General features: G+C 35.9%; 1 protein-coding gene and 1 pseudogene across 16 annotated transcripts in view; both read right to left on the bottom strand.

Moving 5' to 3' along the window:
- Positions 1 to 24,718, bottom strand: part of Cadps2 (calcium dependent secretion activator 2) — a 526,649-nt gene that overhangs the window by 373,771 nt on the left and 128,160 nt on the right. The window lies entirely within an intron of this gene.
- LOC124990452 (lysosomal Pro-X carboxypeptidase-like) lies at positions 1,834 to 18,498 on the bottom strand (annotated as a pseudogene).

The raw sequence follows: 24,718 nt of genomic DNA, 5'->3' as shown, positions 1-24,718 counted from the left end.
AAGAGTATTCAGTCTTTGTTTTTTGGGGTACCAGATTATTTCACTCAGCATGATATTCTCCAGTTCCATCTATTTACCAGTAAATGTCATAATTTCATTCTTCTTTATGGCTGAGTAATATTCCATTGTTTGATTCTTTTCTATTTCTCATATTTATACCTACTCTTCTATTGGGATTTATTCTTATTTTCTCATGATGGTATTCAGCTGTTTTCCATTCTCGGTGTAGAAAACCCTTAAGTATCATTTGTAAGGCAAAATTAATGGTCATGAATTTCCTTAGTGTATAATTTTTTCTTCATTTTTACAGACTGCATTATGATTCATTGTACAAAAATGAAGTACAAATTTTCATTTCTATGGTTGTACTCGATGTAGATTCACATCATTCATGTAATCATACATGTACATAGGGTAAATCTGTCTCATTCCACTTTTGTTCCTTAACCTGCCTCCTTCCCCCACCTCATTTTCCTCTACACAATCCAAAGTTCCTCCATTCTTCTCTTACTGCCCCTCCAGCCCAGGTTTTAAATCATCATCCACTTATCAGTGAAAACATTCAGCCTTTGGTTTTTTAAGATTGGCTTATTTCACTTGTTTTGTGGAGGACTGGCTTATTTCACTTAGCATGATATTCTCCAACTGCATCCATTTACCTGTATATGCCATAATTTTGTTCTTTATAGCTGAATAATATTCCATTGTGTATATATAATCACAGTTTCATTATCCATTCATCTATTGAAGGGCATTTAGGTTGGTTCCACAATCTAGCTATTGTGAATTGAGCTGCTTTAAACATTGTTGTGGCTGTGTTACTGTAGTAAGCTGATTTTAAGTCCTTCGGGTGAGTGAGATAAGTGGGTCAAATGGTTCCATTCCAAGTTTTTTGAGGAATCTCCATAGTGCTTTCCCGAGTGGCTGCACCAATTTGCAACTCCACCAGCAATGTACAAGTGTGCCTTTTTCCCCACATCCATGCCAGCACTTATTATTGCTTGTGTTCTTGATAATAGCCATTCTAACTGGAGTGAGATGAAATCTTAGGGTGGTTTTGATTTGCATTTCTCTAATTACTAGATATAATGAACACTTTTTCATATATTTGTTCATCACCTGTTTATCTTCTTCTGTGAAGTATCTGCCCAGTTCTTTAGCCCATTTATTGACTGGGTTCTTTTTATTTTTGATGTAAAGTTTATTAAGATCTTTATAAATTTTGGAGATTAGTGATCTACCTGAAATATGTGTGAAAAAGATTTTCTCCTACTCTGTAGGCTCTTTTTTTTTTTTTAAGGTCCACCTTATCCTTTATTTACAGCACAGTTTAAAGTCATTAAATCAAGTACAAAAGAAATGACCCCCATTTCCTGGATTGGCATCAGACATCCTTCCTACCAGCTGCACTTACGTCATTTTTATCTACCTTCTGCTTTTCCTTTTTGGTGGGTAGGAATAGGGACTTGCATATGGCAAAAGAGATTTCAACCTCAGAACTAAGAATTCAAATGCCTGCTTGCAAAGAAACAAAGGAAGTGACTCTCCTCTTGTGAAAGGCAGTGGGGAACTTTGCTTGAGTCATGAGGACCACCGATGGTGTGAGAGGCATCATGATGAGATTTCTTCCTGCAGGTGGTGCCTGCAGGTTCAATACCCAGGCAGTGACACTGTTGGGATGGCAACACTTCCATCACCCTCTCTTCTACCTCAACCTGGGCACCCAAATGTAATGACAAATGAGGGGAAGTTATTACACATAGAAAACCAAAGTGAATGGGAATATGGGTGTAGTGAACATAAAAGAAGAAACTGAAAATGATCAAAAGTTGCTCAGGGCTGCCTTTTGACATTGTCATGGAAATCTTTGATCCATCGCCTCATGTGTTCAACTTCCAAGGAACAGGCTAACATCCCAGATGTAGGATCCAAGGCATTATTGGCTCGAAGATCTAAATGATGGGCTCCATCCTTGATGGTGACTGCAACCAGGGTGTCTGTGATGTCTTTGGTTACTCCACCTCCTGACCAGGGGTCTAGATCACCATTGCTGAAAATGATGTTGGAGTGTGATTTGATGTTTTTCCCTCCACACATGGTAATGATCCAGGAGGGCCTTGGTCTCACACCCCACTGTTTAAAGCACTCATCAGAATATTTCTTCGGTTTCCACTAATGAAGTTCAAACATGTCATCGATACCATTAGTACAAAAGGGCATGACCATTTCTGTGCAGGCCTGATAGCTCCAACCCTGGGATTCCAGATTGCTAGTTGCTGTTTCTGAAATATTCAGGCATTTTGCCTGGCCCGAATAATTATAATATACATTCAGAGCTTGGAAAATATTCTGTATCATCTGTGAATCCGGTACACTAGGATTTATCAAATACTGGCACACTACCTTGAGAGGCCAAGCAGGCAAAGGCTGTAAAAAGTTAGACGCATAAGGGTAGTTCACCATTGCCAGATTCACCCAAGTTTCCATAATCCATTCTTTCAAATTTGGGATGTCTTCAAATATCAATGGTCTACATAAGTGAGGGCTTGAGCAAGCCACTGTAGACCACTTCCTGTACTTGAGAGTCGGTTAATGGCATCCCAGGACCTGAGGATGCTCACTGAACAATTTGAACCACTTTTTCTAAAATCTGTAGTTAAAATCTTCATAAATGAATCACAAGGAACAAAGTCTTCAAACTGCCAGATAGGGGCAGAAGCTGCAAGGGCTCCAACTACTATGTGAGGATATTTCATCCTAACCCAGGCTGCAAGCATGCCACCCTAAGAGCCCCCTATGGCAATGACAGGTTGATCTTCAGCTCCTGGGATTATTCTTTTCAAGTGTTTGATTAACTCAGCAAAATCAGCTAGAGCTTGTTCTGATGTCAGAAAATTCAAGTGTTTGATATCCTGGAATCAAAGGGTAGGGACTCTCCATAATATCGATGTTCAGCAAACACTAACATAGCTTTCAGTTCCTCAGCCACATCCCCCATGAACCCCGTGTTATTTCAAAACCAAACAATGTCCCCTTTGTTACCAGTGTAGAAAAGTACTGATCCACCATCTTTGTCCCAGTGTTTGTCAGATAGCAGGTACCGCTGTTTAAAAGTTTTCATGTTACTGAATCCAAAATGATCAATCTTCTGTTGGAAATAAAAAACTGAGTACTTCTTGGCTACAGAGTGGGATGCGGGGCTGGTTGGCAAGTGCAGACTGCTGAGGGTCCTTAGTACCCACCGGGGGATGACAGAGGTCCCGGGTGCCAGGAAAGCCAGGAGCAAGAGCAGGAGGGCTGGGTGACCCAGGGCTCAGGTTGGTAGCAGCAGCGTGGATGAAGGCGGGAGAGGCTCTTTTTTCATACAAGAAAAATTCTAGAACTTATAAATGAATTCAGAAAAATAGAATATAAAATTAACATGCATAAATCTAATATATTTCTATTCATAAGTGATGAATCCTCTGACAGAGAAATTAGGAAAACTACTCCATTCACAAAAGTCTCAAAAATAAAATACTTGAGAATCAATCTAACAAAAGAGGTGAAAGGCCTCTACAATGAAAACTACACAACATTAAAGAAAGAAATTAAAGAAAACCTTAGAAGATGGAAAGATCTCCCCTGTTCTTGGGTAGGCTGAAATTAATATTGCCAAAATGGTCATACTACCAAAAGGGCTATACAGATTCAATGCAATTCCAATTAAAATCACAATGACGTTCCTCATAGAAATACAGAGAGTAATCATGAAATTCATCTGGAAGAATAAGAGACTTCGAATAACCAAAGCAATTCTAAGCAGGAAGAGTGAAGCAGGAGGTATCACAATATCAGACCTTCAACTATACTACAGAGCAATAGTAACAAAAGCTGCATGATATTGGCACCAAAATAGACAGGCAGACCAACGGTACAGAATGGAAGACATAGAAACAAACCCACATATATACAGTTATCTCATACTTGGCAAAGGAGCCGAAAACATACAATGGAGAAAAGATGGCCTCTTCAACATATGGTGCTGGGAAAACTGGAAATCCATATGCAGTAAAATGAAATTAAACCTCTCTCTCACCCTATACAAAACTCAATTCAAAATGGATCAAGGACCTAGGAATCAGACCAGAGAACCTGCAACAAACAAAAGAAAAAGTAGGCCCAAATCTTCAACATGTCAGCTTAGGAGCAGACTTCCTTAAGATGACTCCCAGAACACAAGAAATGAAAGCAAGAATCAATAAAAGGGATAGATTCAAACTAAAAACCTTTTTCTCAGCAAAGGAAAAAAATCAATAATGTGAAAAGAGAGCTTATGATTTTTCCGAAAGGGCTTTATTCCTTTTTTTTTTTTTTTTTTGATTTTGAAGAATACTTTTGCTGGGTATACTAATCTTGGGTGGTAGGTAGTTGAAATCAAGGACTTAAAATCAAGGCCCTCTTAGACTTTAGGGTTTCTGGTGAGAAATCTGCTGATAGTCTAGTGAGTTTGCCTTTGAATATGACTAGTCACTAGTCTTGATAGATTTTCATGTTCTTTGGCCCTTACCTTTGAAAATTTGACTATGTCATCAATAGGTTGTTTTCTGATCATAGTCCATTTGAGATTCAAAAAGACTCCTCTATATGGATGTCCCTGTATTTCCCAAAATCTGGGAAATTTTTCCATTATTTCGTTGAATAGGGTTTTCTGTTCTCTTAATTTGGGAGGGCGGGAAACTGGGAATTGAATTCAGGGTCACTTGACCACTGAGTCACGTTCCCAGCCCTTTTTTGTATTTTATTTAGAGACAGGGTCTCACTGCCTTGCTGAGGCTGGCTTTTAACTTGCAATCCTCCTGCCTCAACCTCCTGAGCCACTGGGATTATAGGCATGCGCAGTAGCACCCAGCTTGTTTTCCTAACCTTTAGTTCTCATTTGGTATAACAATTTTATGGACTTTAATCTGTTAATGGTGTCTCAAAGATCTTGAATGCTTTCTTCATTCTTTCTTCTTTGTAGGCATGTAGTATTTCAAAAGTCCTGTCTTCAAGTTCTGATATTTTTTTCTTTCTTTTTCTTTAGCTATCTAGTCTACTATTAAGGCTTTCAACTGAATTTTTATGTGATTTGTTGAGCTTTGCTTTTCCAAGATTTCTGTTTGGTACTTTTTTTCTACTATCTCTACTTTGCTGAATTTCTCAATCATGTCCAGTATTGTCTTCCTTATTTCATTTGGCTATTTATTCTCCTAGAATTTCTTGAGCAGTTTTAAAATCACTTTTGATTTCTTTATCAGCATTTCATTTACTTTGATACTCTGATGTATGTTACTGGAGTTATGAACTTTAGGAAGTGTCATATTACCTTTTTCATATTTTTTGAATGTATATATTGAGATCTATATATCTGTTGGGATAGATATCCCTTGGACTTTTATGTGAAGGCCTTCTTAGTAACTAGTTTTCCCCTGATGATGCATTTTGGGGTATTGGTTCATTTTGTAAATGTTCAGCTTCTTTCCAGCTGGACACCATAGTGTAATCTCCCAATAGCTTATTTAGCTGTGATTAATGGGTATATCAGATGTGGAGACACCCCTTTATCTCTGCAGTTCTTACAAGAGTGTGGACACTGTGGTATCAAATTATAAAATTTTTATAAGTACAGTTTTGCTATACCCCTTTATATTCCTATGGGGATTAATATACTGATTTGTATAAAATTATTTATTTGGTTTGTTAGAACAAAGGTGATTCTCTGGCATGACTAAAGACCTTGTATGTTCTATTGTTTTTCATATTCCCTGCAATATTACAATCTAAAACCCATCTCTTCAAGGTCTACACTATTGATTCTCTCACTCACTTAAGATATTTATCAAGAACTTAGTACGTGTACTATTCTAAGTGTAAGGTCTAGAGCACTGAACAAGAAAACAATTTATTGTCCTTATGAATATTTCATTCTGTGTACCAAAGATTTATAGATGAGATCATGGTTGTATCTTATTCAAGAGGATAACATTTTGATGTGATAAATATGTCAATTAAGTTTAAAGTAAGTACCAGAAAAGCAGAACATATTAGTCTCTTGGAGATGCTACAACAAAGCACCATAAACCAGGTGTTTCAACAACAAAGATATATATTTCATAGAGTTCTGGAGACTGGCAAAGTCCAAGATCAAGGCAGATTTAGTGTTTGGAGAGGACCTTCTTTCTGCCTCATAGATGGTGTCATTTTACTGTGTCCTCTTGTGTGCAAAAGGACTTGGGTGAGGACTGTCTCTAGTTCCCTTTTATAAGAGCACTAATCCCATTTAAGTGATTATACTCTATGACCTAATCACTTCCCTAAGTTTCCACTTCCTAATTCTACCACCTTGGGGGTTAGGATTTTAAGATTCCAAGGGGGAAATAAACCTTCAGACAACACCATTCCTAAAAGATCAAAAGTTCCCCAAGATGGTATAGCTTATTTAACGTACAGTTTAGACATCAAGGTCGACTTTTCCTGGTATATCTCAAGTGAGCTAAAGCAACTCATGTGGTACATTTATACATAGTTGAAGTTTCCTTGATTCAGACCTCATGGAATTTTTAAGTTTTATACAATCTTTGTTTTACATGTTTTTTTTTTTTTTTTTCAAAGTTAGTTTTCTGAGTTTTACCAGGAATAGAAATTGCTAAATTGCACAGGTTTAAGTAATTCCTAATCAAGTCTCTGGGTTTAAATTCTATAAATGCACTAGCTCTTTAAACCTTAGACAGGTTACTTCCAATTCTATATCTAAGTTTTCTTATGTAAATCAGAGATAATTACAGTACCAAATTTTTAGGATTCTTATGGGGACTGAATGAAACAACATAAAATACTTAAAACACCTAGAGCACAGGGTGGGTCCTATAAAGGGCAGATGTGCTAACCACCACCACCCCACCCATTATTATCTGTACTTCAGAGTATTAATAATTTGTTTACTTAACAGATAAGAATGATGACAAAGTATTTAAGGGATGTTCTCAATCCTGTGATTCTAAAGGAGTCTCTATGTTAATGTAGCAAAATACTGGTATTGATTTTTCATATACTAACACTCACTCTGATCACTAGTGATCTATTCTATAAATGCCTATCAACTTGTTCAGGTAAACAACTAATATTTTATTGCCTATTGGGAACGAAAAATTTATGATTCTTAAAGAAAGCAGGAAAGTAGAGCTCACAATGAAGGTACAGGCCAACTTCAAACAAAAGATCTTTTTTTGTTCCTGCACACCCACAGACCTCCCATTAAAAATAAACAACTAGAACAAAGCAGCAAAGCTTTTGGTTGAATCTTCTGGCACAATATTCCTCAATATGTTGACAAAGAGCCCTGTTTTACCAACTAATTTTTACAATACTATTTCATGTCAAATTACAAGCAGAACATTCATGTCACCAATGACTCAAAATTTAATCTGAGATTCAGAGAAAAGAGGTGCTTAATGACATGTGAAAAAGTAGAAGAGAATAATTAACATTTAAAAAAAAAAAAAACTTATTCTAGGCAAGACCTAGAGGTGAATTACTACTGTTCTACTTGGTGTCTATTTAACTGAGGTTACACTAAAGAGATAACAGGTGGGAAAGCTAAATGATTGATATTCCAAGTGATATTGTTAATTTGAAAATATAGGAGTTGCAGTCTCTACCTAAAAGTATATAAAGTGGACATAGTAATCACTGCTTCCATACTCTTTACTGCGCTTGAATTTTTCCTAATGTCTTAAGATTTTAGTTTGATTTTCTTTATCTCACTTTACTTACATTTGCATGTTAAGTGCTTTGGAAAATTTCTTTTAATATATTTAATAATATATTAAATAATAAAATATTAATAATATTTTAATATATTACTCTTTTTATATATTAAATTTAATAAAATTTAAACATTTAGTAGCACCACTGAAAAAGTTATAGAAAGAGTACCTGATAAACTCGAGAAACTGAGTTACACAAATTTTGCTTATTCATGTTCGTGGTTCTAAAGAAAAACACATATACAAGTTAGGCTACTAGAGGTAAGGAAGAGAGATAAACAACAGACTAGAAATCCACTGACAAGCACAGATCTAAGTCTATTTCCTCTCAAGGTGATTAGTATAGTGTCCTTACAAACCGTACTAGCTAATGTTTCAGGTATAGCACTCTTACAATTGGTTGGATAAAAATAACTCATGATGTAAATGGTATCAATAATGATAATAAAAATTTCGATTTTTAAAATTTTTAAAATTTGTTCTTTCTAGTTATACATGATGGTAGAATGTATTTTTATATATCATACATACATGGAGAATAACTTCCCATTCTTGAGGTTGTATAGGATGTGGAGTTATACCGATCATATATTCATATATGAACATAAGAAAATATTTCCCATTCCTATTCCTCTTCCCTCCCCCCACTACTCCTTGTCCAATCTGTGAACTTCCATTCACTTCCCCCTCCCCACTGCCTATTGTGAGTCAGCATCTGCATATCAGAGAGAATACCGGGCCTTTGGGTTTGGGGGATTGGCTTATTTCACTTACCTTGATAGTCTCTAGTTCCATCATTTACTGGCAAATGCTATCATTTCATTCTTCTTTATGACTGAGTAATATTCCATTGTGTAGATTCACCACAGTTTTTTTACTTATTCATCTGAAGTGCACTAACTTGGTTGCACAGCTTAGCTATTATGAATTGAGTTGCTATAAACATTGACATGGCAGTATCACTATAGTATGCTAATTTTAAGTCCTTTGGGAATATGCCAAGGAGTGCAATAACTGTGTCAAATGGTGGTGTCATTCCAAGATTTCTGAGGAATCTCCACACTTCTTTCCAGAGTGGTGCACCAATTTTGCAATTCCACCAGCAATGTATGACTGTACCTTTTCTTCCCCATCCTCACTAACATTTATTATTACTTGTATTCTTGATAATTGCCATTCTGACTGGTGTGAGATGAAATCTCAGTGTAGTTTTAATTTGCATTTCTGTAATTGCTAGTGATGTTGAACATTTTTTCATACAGTTGTTGACTGATCGTATTTCTTCTGTGAACTGTCTGTTCAGTTCCTATGCCCATTTATTGATTGGATTATTTGGTTTTGTGGTGTTAAGATTGAGTTCTTTATATATCCTGGAAATTAATGCTCTATCAGAGGTATATATGGCAAAGATTTTCTCCCATTCTATAGGTTCTCTTTCATATTCTTGATTGTTTCTTTTGCTGTGAAGAAGCTCTTTAGTTTGGTAACATTTCATTTATTGATATAAAGTTAACGCCCATAAATCAATTGCATTCCTATATATATCAGTGATGAATCAACTGAAAGAGAAATTAGGAAAACTATCCCATTCACAATAGCCTCAGAAAAATAAAATATTTGGGGATCAATCTAACAAATGAAGTGAAACACCTCTACAATAAAAACTAAAGAAACTCTAAATTCCAAAGAAAGAAATTGAAGAGAACCTTTGAAGATGGAAAGATCTAGCATGCTCTTGGATAGGCAGAATTAATATTGTCAAAATGACCATATTATCAAAAGCACCACACAGATTTAATGCCATGCCTATTAAGGTTCCAAAAACATTCTTCATAGAAATAGAAAAAGCAGTTATGAAATTCATTTGAAAAAATAAGAGGCTCAGAATAGACAAAACAATCCTCAGCAAGAAAAGTGAAACAGGAAGCATAATACCAGAACTTAAATTATTCTACAGAACGATAGTAAAGATGGCATAGTATCAGCTCAAGAAAGATATGAAGACCAATGGTACAGAATAGAAGACAGACAAATCCACATAAATACAATAATCTCATAGTAGATAAAGACATCGTAAACATATATTGGAGAAAAGATTGCCTCTTCAACAAATCGCGCTGGGAAAACTGGAAATTCATATGTAACAAAATGAAATTAGATCTGTATCTCTCACCCTGCACAAAACTGAATCAAAATAGATCAGGGACCTAGGCATTAGACCACAGAACCTATACCTACTAGAAAAAAATATAGGTCCAAATCTTCATCATGTCAGCTTAGGAACTGATTTCCTCAACAAAACTCCTAAAGTTCAAGAAATAAAATCAAGAATGAATAAGTGGGATGGTATCAAAAGATTAAATTTAAGTCATTACTAAATCCTTGGTGTTTAGCACTTTATGTCTTATCTACTTTAAAATTCACCAAAATGCAATGACATAGATACTATTAGAATCTCATTCAATAAACTGAAAAAACTGGAAACAAGTAATGTTAGATACCACACAACTAGTTAGTGGATAACTAACACTTGACCCAAATGTTTATCTGAATGTCTCAAAACCCAAGTACCTTTGTTTTTCTATGAGTAGGTCCAATATGTAATTATTTTCCATATTGAATACTGGACAAAAAAATATTTTCCATGCTGAGTTAATTGCCCACCTTTTATTTAAAACCCTTGACTTACTACAGGAAATGCACTGTTGGGGTTTACCAACAAGCACCAGCTATGATTCCATCTGTAAATTTTGGAGCACTGTCCATTTTGCCAATTATGCATACATCTATTTTATTCATAAAAGCCATCGTAAAGTTTAATTATAGAAGATTAAAAAAACTAGTGGTTTGCTTTAAAATATTTTTTAAGATGCAATATTTGTAAAAAAAAAAAAAAAAGGATAAAACAATTGTGTATTTGTCACCCAACTCAACAAATCTTAACATGTTGGAGGTATGTTCATTTCCTAGGGCTGCTATAAGAAAATTCCACAGAATGGAAGACTCAACACAACAGGAATTTAATCTCTCACAGTTTTGGAGACTACAAGTCCAAAATCAAGGTTCTGGTAGGGTTGGCTCCTATTGCAGACCCTTGGGGAGAATCTTCTCTTAGTTTCTCTCCAAGCTTCAGGGGCTGCCAGCAATTCTTGGTGTCCCTTGGTTTATAGATGCATCACTACAGTTTATACCACAAACCATGGAACTGAAATAATATCATCAGTCCTAAGAGCTTAAGAGGTCTGTCAGGCTTCTCCCCTGGCAATCCTCAAGGGACTGAAGTCTTCCTGATACCTTGATTTCAGATTTCTCTAGCACTGTATGAAAATGTATTTGTTATCTTAATTCACTCAGCTGATGGCAATGTATTACAGCAACATGAAGAGCAGCTTCCTTGCCATTCAGGTTTTCTATTGTTGGAATTGTTATTCATATTCCTTATTCATTTGTTTGGGGATCATTTGCCTTTTCATACTGATATATAGGAATTCTGCATACATCTTAGATTTTAATCCTAAACTGATTATAAGCATCGTAATATCCTTCCAGACTTTGGCAGCCAGTCTCTACTTCGATTGATCAGGCTTCATAACCTCACTTCCTCAATAAGGTTTCTTCCTCCACAACCCAGTTGGTAGAACTGGGATGAATCTCTATTTGGTTCCTTGATACCCCATGTGGTATTTATTCCTTGAGAAGTAGCAAATAAACACAAAAAAACCCTATCTTCCACACGTAGTCCAAACTAAGGTCACAGTCCCATAAGACACTGAGTAAATAATCCTGCCTTTCAAACAGACCTCCTTTCCCTTGGACATAATCAGTTGCAATTTTCTGCCATGGTCAAGATTTTACTTAGCATAAACCTTAAAATCCCCAGACAATCCATAGCCCCCAAACAAAAATGACAACGGAAAAAGAAGCAAATTGTACAACTTAAAGCCAAGCACATACTTCGGTACAAATTTCCAACGTAAAAACCCACTAGGTTTGTTTTCAGTAATCTACAACTAAGGTTGTTCACCCAGACCCTAACAGAAACAATAGTGACAAGATTTTTTTCCTTGAAATTTTACTAAATGACATATAAATATAAATTTTACTAAATGACAAATAAATTTCAATATAAAAAACTTTTTTTGTTATTAAATTTTCAACACATTCATTGAGAGCAGAAACAAAACTTGGCTATGTCAAAATTGCTGCAAAGTAAATTTTAAATTTTCTCAACTTGCCCACAACAAATAAGTATGCAAGATGAAACATATGTTAATATATTAGTTTGATTTAGTCATTCTAAACTCTATGCAGACATTACACTGAAACATATGTAATAAAATTTTTAAAAATACATAAAAGATCTCAAGCAATGTCTGTTAACAACCTATCCATTCAGTGTGACTATTCATAAACATTGATACAGAAAGATTTCTCTTATGAAAATAGCCTGCTCCAGACCCCATTCAGGTGTTACCAAGGGTATACATACTGTGCTACCTTTCAGGTATTTGAACCAATTTGGCTCTAAGACTCTTGAAGATTATGGACCTATAATCCTTCCCTTTCATGTTCTGGTTGGCACACCCCCAAGCTGCAGGTAACCCCAAATGGGTGGTCGACCCTCCACAAAGAAGGCCACCACCCTTCTACCCCAATCACTACCAGAAAGGCAGGAGATACCGCCCTACCTGACTCCCATAGTGAGTCTACTCTAAGTTAACGGTCTAGCAGACCAGACGGCACTGAGGATCCCAGCAACAGAAAGCACTCAATGAAAGGAATGCATGCCTGATTTTCCCTTCCAACCTCATCTACCAGGTAAACCACTGAGGGAGGCAAAGGTGGAGAGGGATCAAGGGCATTAGTTGCTCTAATACTGTGCTTCTTGGGAGAGATGGGAGTTGAGGGGAGCCCAGAAAGAGGAAAATTCATTTAGGAAAATTCAGACTATGACTGATCCTACAGCTATTTTCAACATATTTGACATTATCACTTTTTATCATTTCAAGTTAATTTCTCAAATAGGCTTGTCAGAACCCAATTAAGAAGTTATCTCTTCTCTGTGCAGTCCCATCTCACCAGTAAGGATGACAGATATTTAGTAGCAATGCCTCAGTAGTCTAGCAACTTTGAAAATGTGTAAATTGAAGATATAAACACACAAAAAACAGACCATAAATAAATAATTAGGTATTTTACATTTTTTGAACAAATGATAACACTACATAGATAAAACCATGTAAAAACTTCCACAAATATTATAGAACACATGGGGATTAAAAACATATATATGTGCAGAAATTTTTCCTCCATATGAATATTCACCACAAATGACCTACATGTGATATCACTTGGATTTTTCTATCTGCAAATTATCTTGGAACTAAAAAGGCAACAACTAACTTTCATACTCAAATGTGAACAGTGAAAGTGAAGTCAGCTCAAGAGGGAGAGCAAACGACTCCCCAACTTCAAAAATCCTCCTATACAACATTTAGTATCTGAAATATTTTCAACCCTTCCATCTTTTAGCTAATGGTTTTAAATTTAAGAATGTACCCTGTAGAGAGCATAATAATTTTCTTCATTGAGTAAAATTACTGGGCAGAAAATACTGAAAGCATACTTAATTCATGCACAAGAGCAACATATCCCACACTGTTTACAGCACGCACACACACACATTAATAGTTCAGTGGAAACTTTAAACATTATATGCTTATGAAATTGTCATTATACAATTCAAGCATTACACCTTAACCTATGTGAAGGCCTTCATGTTGGCATTCTCCATTGTATTTCTATATATTGGAAAGGTTTATGACATGGAAAAATCATGGGAAAAGGAAGTGGGAGGGCAAAAGAGAAGCAGACAGAGGTGATGGAAAAGAGGAGGCATGTAGAATTCCCCAGGCAAATAAGGTAGCAGAGCTAGAATACTGAAAACTTGTATGTGGCATATTCAGGTAACAATGGGATTTTTTTACCCCCCATTGGTAAAAAAGGAAGTGTGTATAAGGAAGTTTAGTGAAATGAAGGTATAAAAGTCATCAGGGAACTGATCAAAAAGGGCCATGGTGAGGACTTTACAGCGCCAGCATTACAACACAACACTTAAAGAACCAAACAACTTGGAGCAGAGAAGTTGAAGCCCTGATCACTGACAATCTCTGAGAGGACAATGGCCACTGAAACCTGGCCATCATCAGCTGCTTCAGGACACAAATGAAAAGAAGTGATGAAGGAACCTGGTTCCCACTTTGACAGAATCTCTCCAAAAATCAATGTTTGCATCGAACTCTGTCCTACCTTTTCTTCCTACCTGGCTGCTCTGGTTTAGTGATGGTCTGAGGGTGCACGCTAAGGGCTCAAGAGTTGGAAGCTTAGTTCCCGGTGTGGCAATGTGGGGAAGTGGTGGACTTTTAAGAGGCGGAGCCTAGCAGGAGGTCCTTAGGTCTCAGAGGCACTGACCTTGGAAGGGATCAAGGTAGTTCTCACTGAACCCTGAGTTATTTCTCAAGAAGGGTTGTTATAAGATCAAGCCTGGCCCTTCCATTACCATGCCTTATTATCTGTGATGTGCTCTCTCCATCCGACATTCCTGACTTGACGCCATTGACCTTATGGCCCTCAGTAGAGCCAATATTGGCACCATAACCTTCAACCTCCAGAACTGTGAACTAAATAAACTTTTTTTTTTTTTACAAAGTACCCAGCTTAAGGTATTTCACTATATTTATAGAAAAATGAATTAATACACCAACTCCAACTTTTGTAGGACTTGCTGCATTTATGATGATAATCATTGGCCAATTACTGTTTCGATAATAAAACTTTCAGGGATCACCGTCCTACACCATCATAAGCATACACAATTTTGAAGAACTACATAAAAGAAAAGTTAACATGTAAATTCCTCCTCATTACATGAACTCTTCCCTTTTTGAATATTTGCTTACAGGCAGGGGAAAGTCAGGGTCTTCTGGTGTGGAAGAAGGCAACCACTGCCACTAGTCACCGCAGAGCATCCTGAGGGATCAGCCTCACTGATGCAAACAGCTCAGCAAAGAGGGGAGTAGGAGGGTGAGAGAGGAGATGGGAAAGAGAGGGGGCCTGATGGCCTGATGCATGAGCTCTGTATGAGGAAAGCAAGTTGAAAGTTCCTACACACAACCCTTCCCCTATGCTGGGAGCTTGCTAATATCATCCATTTCCTCTGTCTGTCCTTCTATTAGAGAAAGTAGGGGGCCAAGTTCACACCAGGGATGCCACCTGCAAGTGCAATAGAGCATGCAATTCAGCCAAATTAAAAAACAGAAGCATACCGGGCGGGGGTGGGGAGGAGACCGGGCTCTTTTTTTTCCTTCCAACACACATGAACAGAGGTTAAGTATATTTAATACCTTTCCTCTTGAAGGGTTCTCCACGTCTATCTACATAATCATTGCTGCTTTAGCACCTTCTGTCCATGCTACACCAGGAGATGTGCATACAATTTTGTAAGTAAGGTAGAAGATTAGCTAGGAGGAGAATTAAATTCCTCTATGTAACAAAGAAATTCTTAGAGCTGAGAACTCAGCAGTCAAGCTAAAATCTCAGCAGTATATAAAGGATTAAATATATTCCAAAGTGACTGAAAAAAATCACAAAAGTAGAAGATCAGCACTTAATGCTTCATCAAATCTTGCACAGATTAAAAGGCCATTAGGGAAAGAAAAATTACATCTTTGCAAATATTTGTTATAATTTAAAAAATGAAGTTCAGAAAAACCATCTCAAAGAGGAAAGAACTTGTTCAAAAAGGACAGTTCTTGCAATATAAGACTAGAATTATTAAAGTAATATTTCCTAAACATCATGATTGAATTAAACACTTTGTGGATGCCTTCTACTTCTGATTCATGGAACTGTTCCAATTCTTCATAATAAGTGGACACTTGAATGTTGGCTGAGTAGAAATAAAATAATTATGACCATCATACTAAAGGTGTCAATCAGTCCTATGAGTCACTTTAGAGTTAACTGCTTCAAAGACAATGAAGGCATACCATTGAGAAAACATGTCATTAAATAACACTGTTAATTTCTAAGTGTGATTTGAGAAGACAAACCATGTACTTGAAAACATAAAAAAACATGAAATACTATTAATGCTGCTGTAAATGTATATTCTTAAATATACGTCACCATAAAGTTTAAGAAATAGAAGTACAACAGATGACCTCATAGAGCCATATGTATGGGCTTCCTGGGGATCTCTTAATACATACCTAAGAAATAAAATAACTCCTTTAATGTCCATGAACGTGAATCATCTAGACACTGACTAAAACTAGATGTTCATCAGATCACTGCCACACAACAAACCACCCAGAAGAGATATCAAGAAGAATTCATTATTGCTGTTTTGAACACCATTTGTTTTATTGTCATGAAGCTTACATTTCTGGTGCACCAAAAATGGTCAAATATTAACACTTTAATACCACTGAAACTAAAACCTGAAACAAAATATGTGCTAAATATGTTACCATGATTAATCTTAAGCTTCATGAGAAGCTCTATGTCAATTTCTATGTAGCTAATATTTTTATTTTGAGGTAGGCACTAGCAAGCACATTGAAGTCCTCTATCCAACTAAAAAAAGGAAAATTTTTAAAGAGAGACACAGACTCATAGTACACTCCAAGCTGGCAAACTGGGCCAGGACAATTGTTTTTATTTTTTATTTTTTAGTTATATATGATGGTATATTTTGATATATCATACATGCATGGACTATAACTTCCCATTCTTGTGGTTGTATAGGATGTGGAGTTACAGTAGTTTTGTGTTCATATATGAACATAGGAAAATGATCTCCAATTCATTCTACTGTCTTTCCTATTCCCCTCCCACCTCAACCCCCACTAGCCCCTATCCAATTCAGTGAACCTCCACTCCTCACCTCCCTACCACCTATTATGAATCAGCATCCACATATCAGAGATAACATTTAGACATTGGTTTTTAGGGACAGGCTATTTCACTTAGCATGATAGTCTCCAGCTCTATCCATTTGCTGCCAAATGCCATCATTTCATCTTTCTTTATGTCTGAGTAAATATCCCATTGTGGAGATATACCATGGTTTCTTTATTCATCTGTTGAAGGGCATCTAGGTTAGTTCCAGAGCTTAGCTATTGTGAATTGAGCTTCTATGAACATTGATGTGGTAGCGCCACTACAGTATACTGATTTTAAGTCCTTTGAGTATATACCAAGGAATGGAATAACTGGGTCAAATGGTGGTTCCATTCCAAGTTTTCTGAGGCATCTCCATACTTCTTTCCAGAGTAGTGCACCGATTTGCAGTCCCACCAGCAATGTATGATTGTACCTGTTCCCCCACATTATTGCCAACATTTATTATTACTTGTATTCTTGATAATTGCAATTCTGACTGGAGTGAAATGAAATCTCAGTGTATTTCTAATTTGCATTTCACTAATTGCTAGTGATGACCTATCATATTTCTTCTTCTGTGAACTCTCTGTTCAGTTCCTATGCCCATTTATTGATTGGGTTATTTGTGTTATTTTTGTTTTGGTGTTAAGTTTTTTGAGTTCTTTATATAAAGCCAGGACAATTTTAATAATTAAGTGCTTGTACATCCTGTCTCTTTCAAAGTTGACCGTTTATCATCATACTTCCAAGGCATAAAATAGTAACCGCATTAGTTCTTAAATAAATGATTATCTAATAACATGAATTCAGTACCACATAAACCAAGATTTCCTGCTCTGAAAGAGCCAAGGTTATGAGAAAACAGTACATATAATATAAATTAAAGGCTGACTTGTACAAATCCCTGGGGGTTAGCTAAACTCCAAGTAATAATAATACCCACTCCCATTTAGCTCAAGCACTGTGCTTAGTAATTTAAGTTTATTAATTGATATAATCATTGACCATTTTGGGAGGCAGGCACATTCTTATCTCCACTTTACAGATGAAAAAACTAAAGTTCAGGGAAGTTATGTAAGTTTTAGGAGTCGTACAGATATGGAATTCAAGTCTACGTAGAAATAAATCAATAGTGTTTTTCCACCTGCTTCCCCCTCCACACACACACACACACACCATGTTTAAACCATCAGTGTTGCAATTCATTGCAACATGAATGCTAAAAGTCAGAAAAGGTTCTTTTTTAGCACGGACCTTTTGGTAGCCTAGTGAAGCCTGGGGAACCCTTCTCAGGTTAATGCTTTTAAATGCACAAAATGAAGCCAGGAGAATTACCAAGGAAAGCAGGTAAAATGGAATAGTTAAATTTTTTTAAAAAAAGTTTGTGCTATGGTAGCATTCTCTTAATATTTCATTAAATAACAAAATATAAGGAGTCCTGCCCAATTAAGAGTACAGTATAGTTTTATTGTAGTTCAAGAACATCAGCAGTATTTTGAGATAGTCAAAAATAAAATGTAATGTGACATGAAAGACATGTGATAAAGGCTCAGAAACTACTAGTATGGCTGTGCTTTGTTGTTTACATTCATAAAGCAAGAGAATACTGACTTCAGTGAAAACAAAGATCTAATGCTCTCCCACCCAAAATCACAGACCCCCTGAATTCAGTCCCCAATTTAAATTCCAGCTGCAAATTGCAACTTTGCAGCTGCTCTTGGAAACCATCTCTTCTCTTCCAGCACTCACTATGGTTCTCCCTCATGTCGTGGTTGGGAATACTGGCAACATCTTTTAAGCCTCAGTGTAGTACAGAGTACTTAAGAGCAAGGTAGACAACCACCCTGGAGGGCACCTGCAGAACACCTCATATATAATGGGTGCCTATACATGGCACAAATGTATACAAAAGTTTTTCTTTTTATTTTTTGATTCATAGTACATGAATGGGGTACAACTTCCATTTCTCTGGTTGTACACAAAAAAGAGTCACACCATTTGTGTAATCATACAGGTACACAGAGTAATGATGTTTGTCTCAATCTACTATCTTTCCTTCCCCACCTCTTATTTCCCTCTAACCAATCCAAAGTTACACCATTCTTTCCTTACCCCCTCACCCTCACCATTATGTATCATCATACACTTATCAGAGAAAACATTCAGCCTTTGGTTTTTGGGGGATTGGCTTATTTCACTTAGCATGATAATCTCCAACTCATCCATTTACGTGCAAATGCCATAATTTTATTCTTCTTTATGGTTGAATAATATTCCACTGTATATGTAACAGTTTCTTTATTCATTCATTAATTGAAGGGCCCCTAGGTTGGTTCCACAATCTAGCTATTGTGAACTGAGCTGCTATAAACATTGATGTGGCTACATCACTGTAGTATGCTGATTTTAAGTTTTTTGGGTATAGGCCAAGGAGTAGGATAGCTGGGTCAAATGGTAGTTCCATTCCAAGTTTCCTAAGGAATCTCCATATTGCTTTCCAGAGTGGCTGCATCAATTTGCAACCCCACAAGCAATGTATGAGTGTGCCTTTTTCCCCACATCCTTGCCAATACCTATTGTTGCTTGCATTCTTGGTAATAGCCATTATAATTGGAGTGAGATGAAATCTTAGGGTCATTTTGATTTGCAGTTCTCTTATTACTACAGTTTTTTTTTCATTTATCTGTTGATTGCTTAGAGATCTTCTGTGAAGTGTCTGCTCATTTCCTTAGCCCATTTATTGAGTGGTTTATTTGCATTTTTGGTATAAAATTTTCTGAGTTCTTTATAGATTCTGGAGATCAGTGCTCTATGGGAATTATGTGTGGAAAAGATTTTCTCCCACTCTGTAGGCTCTCTCTTCACATTGTTGTTTCCTCTGCTGAGAAAAAGTTTTTTAGTTTGAATCTATCCTATTTATTGAGTCCTACTTTTATTTCTTGTGCTTTGGGAGTCATGTTAAGAAAGTGTGGTCCTAAGCTGACATGATGAAAATTTGGGTCTACTCTTTCTTCTATTTGTTAGAGGGTCTCTGGTCTAATTCCTAGGTCCTTGATCCATTTTGAGATGAGTTTTGTGCAGGGTGAGACATAGGGGTTTAGTTTCATTCTGCTGCATACGGATTTCCAGTTTTCCCAGCCCTATTTGTTGAAGAGACTATCTTTTCTTCATTGTATGTTTTTGGCACCTTTGTCTAGTATGAGATAACTGTATTTATGTGAATTTGTCTCTGTGTCCTCTATTCTGTACTACTGGTCTACCCACCTATTTTGGTGCCAGCACCATGCCATTTTTTAAATTATTGCTCTGTAGTATAGTTTAAGGTTTGGTATTGTAATACCTCCTGCTTTGCTCTTCCTGCTAAGGACTACTTTGGCTATTCTGGGTCTCTTATTCTTCTGTATACAAAATTTATATTATTATAAGTAATAATATATTGTCTGTGCAAATAGTGGGCATCTCCAAAACAGCTGTCTTTATTCACAACAACAAATCTTGAGTCACCAGCTCATTACTCTAAATAAATCCCCTTTCACAGTCCTGAATTTCTGTGCAAAAGAATGTTCCCAATGATCACATGAAAATGAGATTCTTCATCCTACAGGACCCTATAGCAACAAAAATGCATATACCTTAAAACTGCAAAGAGACGGTGTCTTTAATACATTTTATGTTGTGCTGGGTGAAAGTAGGTCTTTTGATAAATATTTTGATGCAATCAATATAAAAATAATTAAATTTTATAAGTTAAACCAATAATGTAAGAGATGATTGATGACAATTTTAGCTAGTCACAGTGTCATACACTGCGATTTATGCTCTGCAGGAGTTTACTCCCTCCATTTTTAGGCTAAGGAGATGAAAAGTGTAAACTCCACCATGCTGAAACAGGCATCCCTTGTGACTGTGCTAAGGATACACATGTTTTCCTTCAAGATCTCTCAACTGAAACCAAAGAAACAACTGAATACTTTAAAAATTGAAGCTGAATGACAAAAAGGTCAGTTGATTAAATGTGATGGAAGATAAGCAGAGGAAATACATTTAACTGACTCAAGAGTGACCTCTGAGCAAGCACAAAACTTCATTACACTTCCAGGATCACGGAGTCAAGGAAAGAGGTTTATTTGCCCCCAATACCTAGAAAACAAAAACAATAACTAAAGCTATGATGAAAAATGTTAATTCTAAAACAAGGAAGACCTTTCTGATACCCAAAAAAGAAACCAAATCTACAGAAGGGAGCATTTGCTTCAAGAGGTAGATACAAGGTTTAGATAATCAAAGAAATGTTACTTGACCTTAAGCTGATAGTTTATTAAAGTGAAATAAATGAAACCAAACAACTTCAAGAAGAAAGACACGTAAAATCAAAAGACATTTCCATGATTAACTAAGGAATAATTTCATATAATAGAATCTGTGACCAAATGGGCTCAGAAAGCCCTAGCAGGGACACTACTCCAGTGTCCTCCAAGAACCAACCTGGAGTTTTTGTTCAAGAAAGATATGCTTTGCTAAGCCAGAGTTTAAGGAATCAAGAAGGTCTGACCACCTGACAGCTACAAATGCTTGTACAAAGGGTTCTAAGCAAAATGGAGTGTGAACTCTTCATGAATCATGGTGTCAGGTCAAAGTAAGAAAAGACTATGATGTGGTGGGAAAAAAAAAAAAAAATAAGCATCTCAGCTCTGCCCACATGTTAACGATAAACCATTCCCTCCTCGGTTCTGGTAATAGGGAATGTGACTCTGAAGTCAGTTGTATGTACCTCTTTTCTTTGTGGCTATTTGGTTTGAGTTGAATTTCAAGATCTCATATAAACTGGGGATTTGCACAGGCTACCTGTAAATAAAGACCATCCCCTGTGATAAGAATTCAGAAACACATGGAAAGAGAAGATGAAAAAGTAGGTGGAGATCTAGGCTTGCCTTCTGCTGCAAATATTCTAGGTAGGGCAGGAAAACTTTACAGTCTCAGTTTTGTTTTATTTTGTTTTTCTAAAAATGTATGAAGAAATTAGAGGAAAATACTCAAAAAATATGATTTACTATTGTCAAGTAAAAAAAAAAAAATTCTACAATATATGTATCACCGAGTCTTCATCATGAAATGAAGGCCATCAAGAACACTCTGACAGGCAACATTGATCCAGATATCCTAAATAGAAATAGGAATCTCGGATATGAAAATCCATTTTCTAGATTCTTACAGAGCACTTAATTTCAAATGCAATCCTTAGAATACAAGAAAATGTGATTTGAACTAAAACAGCTAATATCAAAAATAACAAACACAATGTGACCTGCAGAGCTCAATGCAAATTTAAAACCTCACTTCTCATTACTGGTTACTGGATTTCATTTATGAATGTGTTGACCTTTTTTTATCCCCTCCCGCCACAGGCTGCCCATCTTGGTTTACTTAGCGATCATCAATTCACTGTGAAAAAAAAACAAAAAATCAGGCTTTTTCCATGGCATTATTTCAAAGTTTAAAAAGAGATTTTGACAGGCCAAACATTCCCTGGAATATGAAAAGTAAATCTTTCTATTTCAGTAAAATAAAATGATAACAAGAAATTTCATCAAAACATTTTAATGCTGATCTTCCCAGTCACTCTGTCTCTCTAGCATACACACAGAAGACTAATACAATGTATTAAAACTAAAAAAGTAAAGTAGTTATATAACCCAAACAAAAAATGCCTTTTAAAAGTATCTCAATTTTCACAAGCCAACCATTGGGGAATAATGTTAGGGAAAGAGTTAGATGTATGACAAGGGATGATATAAAGTGATTGCTGGTAGTGGGCAGCTGAAGCTGTTGGTCCCAGTTTCCTTGGATCTCAATGGTTCCCAGTTTCCTTGGGAAGAAGCTGATGGCTAAAGTCAGGTTCCTTGATTTCTGGAGTAGGAACTAGGAATATGAAAAAAGATCCAAAAATCAGGAGATTTATCCTGAAGGTACAGTATCAAACCATGGTCCCTTTTTTATTCCTTGTATTTTGGAGAGGTAAGAGCATTTCAGACAAGGCAAAAAAGCAGTACCCAGAAACAAATTTTAACAATCACAGACGTGTGCAAGCGGGGAGAGCTTTAGAGGCCATGCTCCCCTATCTGCAGATGAGAAAAGAAGCCCACAGCAATGACTCTGTCTCACCAACACATGATTCTCAAGTGGAGCCTGAGTTATAGAATTACTAATCCAAGACAGGAGATAAGCTGGAATGAGGGAGAGGAAAATACAGTTTAAACAAAAGGAAGTAGAATCCAAAGAAACACAAATGGAGAATAATCTCTACCTGGAATATGAACCTCTTTCATTCTTACCAGACCAAAAGAATAATAGTATCAGAGGAAAGGAAACTTACAAAAAAATAAATGCAAAAGGCAAAAAAATAAATTGAAAAAATAACCACAACCTAACTTAGGGTTGTCTATGTAGTATTTAAACAAGACCTATAAATCAGTATTTAAAAGATGAATATCCAAATGGAAAAAAAGACAAAGGATGGCAACAAGTAATTCATAAAGGAAGAAATGTGAATGAATAATACGGAAGTGAAAAAGTAGAAATGAGTGAATCCAATGGTTGGCATTTACTTTTTCATAATACCAAACATACAGGAAACCAGCACTCTGTTGATATGATAGCATAAATTGTTGTGCTTTTCTCAAGGGCAATTTGTAATCTGCATGAAGTGCTTAAACAATGCTACCACCCATTACCCTGTTATTACACTAGTAGAAATTCTTCAAAGTCAATTTAAGAATATGAATGATTCTTTCATCATTTTAATAGTCCCAAAATAAAGAAAATTTAAGTGACTAATGATAAGGAAATTAAATCATATTTAGAAATGAGCACCTAAAGAAGTTACTTAAAATCACGTGTATGGAAAACATCTGATAATAAAGAATTCTTACCATATATCATTATGTAAAAAAGCTGAAAACAATTTCAGTTTCATAGATACACAAAAGAAAAACTTAAAAGAAGTTGTCTGTAGGAATTATGTAGGAAATATTTGTCTTCTTTTCCTGTTTTTCATAATTGATAGACTATTTTAGAGCAGTTTTACCATTACAGAAACTTTTCTTCCTTTTACTACTTCTTAGGTTCTGTAATATGAACGTTACTTCTATTTAAAAGTGTTCTTAATGTTTAAGCAGAAAACTTGAGTTCCAGAATCTGATTACATTTTGCATAAAAATATGATATAAAAGGGTCAAAATAAGAGATCCATTTTTTTGAGATAAAATAATTATTTATAAATTTCATATTAAGTGAAGAACCACTCAAATAAAATTTTAATTTATTGAAAGCATTCTCATTTATCTCATTCAACAGCAGAAGATCTGAATAGCAACTGGAATGATGGTTTGGTGTGTCAAGACTTATTTTAATGCTACTTTGATAATTTTTTTTCCTTTGTGGTACTGTGGCTCAAACCCAGGGCCTCATCTATGCTAGGCAAGCACTCTACCACTAAGCAACATGCCCTGTCCCACTTTGTTAATTTTTTTCAAAGAATTTAGCTTTTATTTATTTGCTTTTATTGAACCCAGTGCCTCACACATTGCTAAGCAAGCGCTCTACCACTGAGCTACAACCCCAGCCCTACTTTGTTAATTTTTTCTTTTTAAAATTATTTTATTTGTTCTAATTAGTTGTACATGACAGTAAAATGCATTTATACATTTTGATAGACCATACATAGAGTGTAATCTCTCATTTTTCAATTATATATATTGCAGAATCACGTTGGTCATGCAGTCATACATGTATGTGAGGTAATAATGTTAATTTTTAAAAGATTAAATAACACCAAAATTCTCATCTATTCTTTGAAACCTGAAGAGAACAAACATTACACATCCTATCTTAAAAGTTGTAAATGAAGCCAAGTATTCCCCTCCAATTCACACACACAAGAAAGAGGTAAAAAGGTCTAATATCCATTTTTTGTATGAAAACTTGAA

This window comes from Sciurus carolinensis, chromosome 8 (genome assembly GCF_902686445.1).
Source record: "Sciurus carolinensis chromosome 8, mSciCar1.2, whole genome shotgun sequence".
Taxonomy (NCBI): domain Eukaryota; kingdom Metazoa; phylum Chordata; class Mammalia; order Rodentia; family Sciuridae; genus Sciurus; species Sciurus carolinensis.
This window is presented reverse-complemented; position numbering and strand designations above follow the sequence as displayed.